Source organism: Mesoplodon densirostris, chromosome 1, assembly GCF_025265405.1.
Source record: "Mesoplodon densirostris isolate mMesDen1 chromosome 1, mMesDen1 primary haplotype, whole genome shotgun sequence".
NCBI lineage: Eukaryota > Metazoa > Chordata > Mammalia > Artiodactyla > Ziphiidae > Mesoplodon > Mesoplodon densirostris.
Genome location: NC_082661.1, coordinates 44,305,694 through 44,313,466, shown reverse-complemented (window position 1 = coordinate 44,313,466; position 7,773 = coordinate 44,305,694).

Genomic DNA, 7,773 nt, shown 5'->3' with positions numbered 1-7,773 from the left:
TATGATTTTTAATCAATTGCTGTCACTAAATTCTGAAGGACAATATTTTTAAGCAAAAGGAATAAGGAAAGGAAATAATTATTCTTTCATTTTAAAACTTACATTAGTGTTATTAACCAAATCTACCATATACTATGTACCTGAAACTTAGGGTTTATGTAAGATATATAAATTAATATAGTTCCCTCTATTTTTAAAGCGTATTTTCCTTCTAACAACCTTGTTAACTTAGCTCCAATCCCATAGGAATTTTTAAGCAAGCTCAAAGATATGATTGCTTCTCAATCAGTCTAATTTTCCCAGGGTTCCTGGAAAGTGACTTTATCAGTCCTGGATAGCAGAAGGAAGATTGCCATAGTAATTTTTTAAATTCTCACCCAGTCCAGATATTCTATATGTAAAAATAACTAGAGGGAACCTTTAATGTTGGGACATTATGACAATTAAAAGTAGGAGAATAACTGTACATGCAGAGCAAGATTTTAAAGTTGATTTAAACATAATTTTATACCATAGCTATAAAGAGGTTATAATAGACTTTATTGTGTGACATTTGTTGGTAAATAAGAAATTATTTCCCCTTTAATTTGATAGAGCTCATTCCTATTGGACCAGATATCCTAAGTTTGCAAGTTGTGTCAGAATGTAACTTTCTTGTAACATTCTATTTGCATATTATGCTTACAGGAAACAGTCTCTGCATCTGGTATTTTGTTCAATATCCTTTTAATCATCACTGTCTAAGATGGTTATTGCTGTCAATATGATTTGCAATAGTGATTCCTCTTGATTATATTTAGCTCTAGAAATGGCATCTAGATGTATACCAGTTTGCATGGACACAGAAAATTTTAGTCTAAGGATATTTTGGGCTTTTGTGGACATAATAAATCCATAATTGCTGTCCAAATAGAAAATAGTTACATCTCTAGGGAGGGCAAAAAGAAAGATAACATGCAAGTTCCTACAGAAAATTTTTATAAGTGCCATCTACAACAACCTGTGGTTGGTCACAGATCTTCCTGTTTAACTTCTCACCCAAAGAGTCAGATTACACTGTGCACAGTGTAAGGATGTCCCTGAGAAAACTGACATTAATCAGGAAACTAAACATATATTATATAAGCAAAGCTCTCTGTATTTTTAAAATTGGGGATGCAAAGTTTTCTCAAACAAAATATAATCCAAACTCGATTATTTGAAACATATAACCCATAAATACCACAATCAAAACTTATCTGAATCTCTTAATTAGAAAATAGTAAACTAGATAAATTGTCCCATATTTAATGTGGATTGATATATTTTATAAATATATTCTTCCTCTCTTTCCCTCCTGGAATTGTATACATATATTTGACACAAATGAACTTTATTATAAAAGATGCCTAATTATATAGGGCCCTAAAGTCTTATTTTATCATTCATTTAATCAGATTATCTCCTAGTGTGGAAACAGAATGTAAAATCTGAGATTAAAATAATTGCTTTAGAGAGAGAACAAAGAAGTCCAGTAAAGAATGTCTTAATTCTGCTTGGATTTGAAAGTGTGTCAAGATATGAACCTTATATATGAATGCAGCACAAATAACAATGAAAAAAAATGCCCTACTAGAAGTATAATTGGGCCTATAATTCAACGCACATATATTTTAATTGTTTTCGTTTATCAAATGAATTGCTCGGTTTTTTTCTAAAGTTGGATTGGTTGAAGTTTTCATTGTAGTTAAAATAAATAAGTTTTTCTGTTTATATGTAGAATATTTTATAGTAACTTTAAAAAAGAAGACTCAGATGCTCATTATATAAATATATTACTTTTCCCTAATATGTGAAATATATTAAAATTTCAAAAACTAAAAATATATGAGATCATTACTGTCAACAGTTCAGCAATAAGTAAAATAAGCCACAACCAAATAATATTTTGAAATATAGAGCAAGTTAATCAGGAGGATAGTTTTCATAATTAATATAGAGTAGGAAAAAATCATGACTTACCAGCAAAATTCATATATTGATATTGAGAATTTCAATTGTTACATGTGAATTTCCAAACTATGAAAGCTATCACTGAGACAAGATAATAGTTAATATAAAGATACACACACACACACACACACACACACACACACACACCAAACTTAAAAACTACTGTGCAGAAAAGGACACAATAAACAGAGTGAAAAGGAAACCTACAGACTGGGAGACAATAGTTTCAAATCAAATATCTGATAAGGGATTAATCCAGAAAGTATAGAAAACTTCTACAACTCAACAACAAATAACCAGATTTAAAAATGGGAAAAATACTTGAATTTTTCAAAGATGATATACAGATGGCCAACAGGCATATGAAAAGATGCTCAATATCATTAATCATTAGAGAAATGCAACTCAAAACTACGAGATATCACCTCACCCTTGCTGGAAAGTATATTATCAATAAAACAGAAAGTAACAAGTGTGGGCAAGGATGTGGAGAAATTGGAACCCTTGTGTACTATTGATGGGAATGTAAAATGGTGCAGCTGCTGGAAAGCAGTGAGGTGATTCGTCAAATAATTAAAAGTAGAATTAACATATGTATTAGTCTGCTCAGGCTGTCATAACAAAATATCACAGACTGGGTGGTCTTAAACAACAAAAATCTATTTCTTACAAATCTGGAGATTAAGAAATTAAAGATCAATGTACCAGCTGATTTGGTTCCTGGTAGGAACGAAAAGCTTCCCTGGCTTTCAGATGGTTACTTACATTCAGAAAAAAAGAGAGAGATAAAGAGAGGGGCTGAGAAGAGGGGAAGTTGTTTAATGGGTATAGAGTTTCAGTGTTGCAAGATGAAAAAGTTTTGGAGATCTGTCAACAATAATGTACATAAACTTAGCACTGCTCAGTAATGTACACTTTAAAATGGCTAAATGGTAAATTTTATGTAATGTGCTTTTTTACCATAATTAAAAATAAAAATAAGTTTAATTGGGTTCTATTTGTTTATTTTTGCTTTTATTTCCTGTGTTTTAGGAGACAGATCCAAAAAATATTGCTACGATTTATGTCAAAGTGTGTTCTGCCCATGTTTTCCTTTAGGAGTTTTAGGGTATCCAGTCTTAAATTTAGGTCTTTAATCCATTTTGAGTTTATTTTTGTATATGGTGTTAGTGAGTGTTCTGATTTCATTCTTTTATAAGTAGTTGTCTAATTTTCCCAGCACCACTTGCTGAAGAAACTGTCTTTTCTCCATTGTATATTTTTGCCTCCTTTATTGTAGATTAATTGACCGGAAGTACCTGGGTTTATTTCTGGGCTCTCTATTCTGTTCCACTGATCTAAGTGTCTGTTTTTGTGACAGTACCATGCTGTTCTGATTTCTGTAGCTTTGCAGTTGTTGGGCTGTACCCCACAGGCCTGCAAGGCCTATACTTGCCTAGCTTCAAGACCAAAGAAAGAGCCCAGGGTCAGCGACAGAGGCATCAATGGTTTAATGGATAGGGGGATCTTATATATCTGAAGCAAGGTCCTGGAGTGACACTGCACCATTTGTGGCAGATGGTGGGCAGGACACGATGGCAGTCTTCTCTCTTGGGGGAAGGAGGAGGTTACCAGTTATAGGGGGAATTGAGTTAGGTTGGCTCATGAGTTACCAGGGAAACTAGCAGAGGGGCATGCCCCTCACTACCTCTTTGATAAGCTATCATGGTGGAGATGTTCTGACCTAAAGGTTAGAACAGTCACTAGCTGGGGCGGGAGCAAGTATGTAGGAAGGTCAGTCATGTGAGTAGGATGTAGGTGAAGCAGGCACTAGTCAAGCAGGGGATGTACAGAGAGCAAGAGAACAGCCATCTTGAGTGATGGCTTGAGTGACCTGACCATACAATAGTATACTCTGAATACCTCCAGGTCTATTCTTCTTTCTCAAGATTGTTTTGGCTATTCAGGGTCTTTTGTGTTTCCATACAAATTTTAAAATTATTTGTTCTAGTTCCATGAAAAATGCCCTTGGTATTTTGATAGGGATTTCACTCTGAATCTGTAGATTGCCTTGGGTAGTATGGTCATTTTAACAATATTAGTTCTTCCAATCCATGAACACAGTATACCTTTCTTTTTATGGTCTTCAGTTTCTTTCATTAGTGTCTTATAATAGTTTTCTGTGCACAAGTCTTTAACCTCCTTTGGTAGGTTTATTCCTAGGTTTTTATTGTTCTTGATACCATTGTAACTGGGATTGTTTCCTTAATTTCTCTTTCTGACAGTTTATTGTTAGTATATAGAAATGCAACTGAATTCTGTATATTAATTTTGTGTCCTGAAACTTTACCAAATTCACTGATGAGCTCTAGTAGTTTTCTGGTGGCATCTTTAGGATTTTTCTATGTATAGTATCGTGTCACCTGAAAACTGACAGTTTTACTTCTTTCTTTCCAATTTGGATTCCTTTTATTTCTTTTTCTTCTCCTTTGCATGGCAAAGGAAACCATCGACAAAACGAAAAGACAACCTATGAAATGGGAGAAAATATTTGCAAATGATATGACCCATAAACAGTTAAAATCCAACATATATAAATAGCTCATACAACTCAATATCAAAAAAAAAACACCCAATTTAAAAATGGGCGGAAGAACTGAATAGACATGTCTTCAAAGAGGAAATGCAGATGGCCAACAGGCCCATGAAAAGATACTCAGTATCACTAATTATTAGAAAAATGCAAGTCAAAACCACAATGAGATATCACCTCACACCTGTCATAATGGCTATAAACAAAAAGAACACTAATAACAATGTTGGTGAGGATGTGGAGAACAGGAAATCTTCAGACATTGTTGAAGGGAATGAAAATTGGTGTAGCCACCCTGGAAAACCATATGGAAGCTTCCCAAAAAACTAAAAAATAGAACTACTGTATGAACCAGCAATTCTACTTCTCAGTATATATACAAAAAAAAAAAAAAAAACCCTCCAAAACACTAATACTAAAAGATACATGCATGTCCATGTTCATAGCAGCATTATTTTGGGGGCTGGTGCACCTCGGGGCATGGGGGAATCCCAGTTACCTGACCAGGGATTGAACCGGTGCTCCCTGCAGTGGAAGCACAGAGTCTTAACTGCTGGACTGCCAGGAAAATCCCACATAGCAGCATTATTTGTAACTGCCAAGATATGAAAGCAACCGAAGGGTCCACCAACAGATGAATAGATAAAGTAGATGTGGTAGGTATACATACAATGGAATACAACTAAGCCATAAAAAAGAATGAAATTTTGCCATTTGCAGCAACATGGATGGACTTGGAGGGCATTATGCTAAGTGAAATCAGTTAGAGATAAAAAGACAAATACTGTATGCTATCACTTATATGTGAAATCTAAAAAATAAAACAAACTGGTAAATATAACAAAGAAGAAGCAGACTCACATATATAGAGAACAAACTAGTAGTTACTAGTGGAGAGGGAAGAGGGGAGGGGCAACATTGGGGTAAGGGATTAAGAAGTACAAACTATTAGGTATAAAATAAGCTACTTTGATATATTGTATAACCTGTGGAATATAGCAAATATTTTATAATAACTATAAATGGAGTATAACCTTTAAAATAAATTTAAAATAAAATAATGTTAATATTAAATATCAACTCTTTAAAAATATTATATATATATATATAACAAAGCAAATATTCAGTTGCAGACTATTTCCCTAAATATTTCCCTCCAAATGCCCATCATTTCCCCAATATCTTTTTGATATTTATTTTTAGTATTCTCAGTCAGGATCTCCAAGTATTATGATTTAATCTATAAGAACATTAATACACATAAAATGTATTTTTAAATGAATGATACTTTAAAGGTAGTATTCCTGTTTTAATGTTATAGATGAATTTTTTCTAGATCTAAGGAAATGTTTTGTCTTAAGATTTTTTAAGAACTAAAGGAGATTATAATAAAAGGAAATTCAATACTATTTACTATCATGCAAATTTAATCTAATTAATTCCTGTTAATAATGTGTAACTCTTTTACTGTAGGTATTGCACCAAGATGTTTTCACTAATTTAGGACAGAAAATAAATAAAATTTATCATTTAGCTTGTAGAAGCAAAAACAATTGTTAGTCTATCCAATACTACAAATTTTGACTCTTTGACTTAAAGCACGAGGGAGGAAAAAAAAAAAAACAAACAGGGAAGGCATGCTTACATTAATTAGTGAAGGAAGCTTTGCTCTGACTGATCACAAGCCCCAACAGAGAAGGCTGATCCTTTAGGACATATTCAAGAGGAATTTGTTTCCTAGAGCTTTTGGAAACCTGATCCTATGATCCCTGTATCTACAGAAATGGTTCTTACGCTAGTTAGTGCCCATCCTGTTGTTCCACCCTCTCTAAGGTCGCCTGTTAACTCGGGGCGGGAGTGCAGGTGAATCCGGGTCAGATTCAAAGGAACAAGCAGGACCCGAGGATTTGGTTGGGATGCGGAGTCTGTGTCCCAGAGGGAAATAGGGGAGGAGGGACCTCATACAAAGGCGCGCGGGGCTCCTCCCTTCACTTAGGCTCTTCTGCAGAGCCTGCTGCTCAGGCCAGGAGAACAGCGCCCAGGGCGGGCGGGCGGGAGAGGGCGCCCGGGCTGCAGTTCCTGACGCGCCCGGCAGCGCGGGAGGCGCCCTCGTCCCGCGTTTGGTGGCCCCTCCCTCTATGCTAGCTGGGCTGGCTCCCCTGGGGAAGGCAAGGTAGTCCAGCGCCGGCTTCCCCCAGTTCGCGGGAGAAGCTACCCGGCATTTGTTTCCGGACGCCTAGACTACAGCCGCGATCTTCCCGGCGGCTGGCTCCGGTCGCGCGCTCCTGTCTGCCCGGCAGATCGTGATATCGCGCGCAGAGGCTTGGCGCCGGGGCTCCGCTCCCGGGCAGCTGCGGGTGTTCGCCCGGGCCGGGGCCCGTTGGAGGGAACAGCAGAGAGCGAGGCCCCTTCTGTGTCCTTTCGAGTCACGGGCATCGTGTGTGTGTGGTTGGGTGGGGGTGGGAGTGGGGTGAGAGAGGGAGCAATGTTGCGCGCTAGAAAATCTTCCTGAGCGTTGCTGCCTTTGGGAAAGCGACTCAACTTCTGGGACAGCGACTCAACCTCTAAGTGAGGACTCGGGTTTTGTACACACAGGCCGACTTGCGGGTGGGCATAGGGCTGACTCTGAGGGGCAAGGGGTTTTCCTCTTGGCCAACGCGACCCTTCTCCTCCCACTTGGCAAAGGGCGCCGCTGGGGACCGGCCTTTAAGCTTGTGACGATCCCTAAGGGGTTGAGGTGTCTCTTTCCTTCCAGTGAACCAACACCGACCCACCAACTGAGGCCAGGGCACCCTGAGGCTCCTGCCGGGAAGGGGGTTCCCACCTAGTGCCTTCCGGGTTTCCTCCCTCCCCACTGGAGGCTTGGACGCGTCCGTGTCTCCACCTCAGTCCCTGTTGCCCCTCGCCTCGTACCCTGACTCTGGAGTCAGAAGTAAAACCGGGGGATTCTCCAGAGACGCTTGCCTGCGCTGGCCACAAGTGACGATCCCTGAATTCACTGGCCGCCCAGAAAGCCACGAAAATCTTGGAGATGGGGGTTGCGTAGGGGACCGTCTTGGTTCCAGGGAACAACGGCAGGCGGACACAAGCCTTCACTGTTTTTACTGTGATGAAGCCCTCCCCCTCACCCAAAAGCTTTTAGAGGGAGGGCTAAACTTGGAAGACGCTGTACCAAGCGAGAGTGCGGGGTGTAGGCGTTAACAAAACAA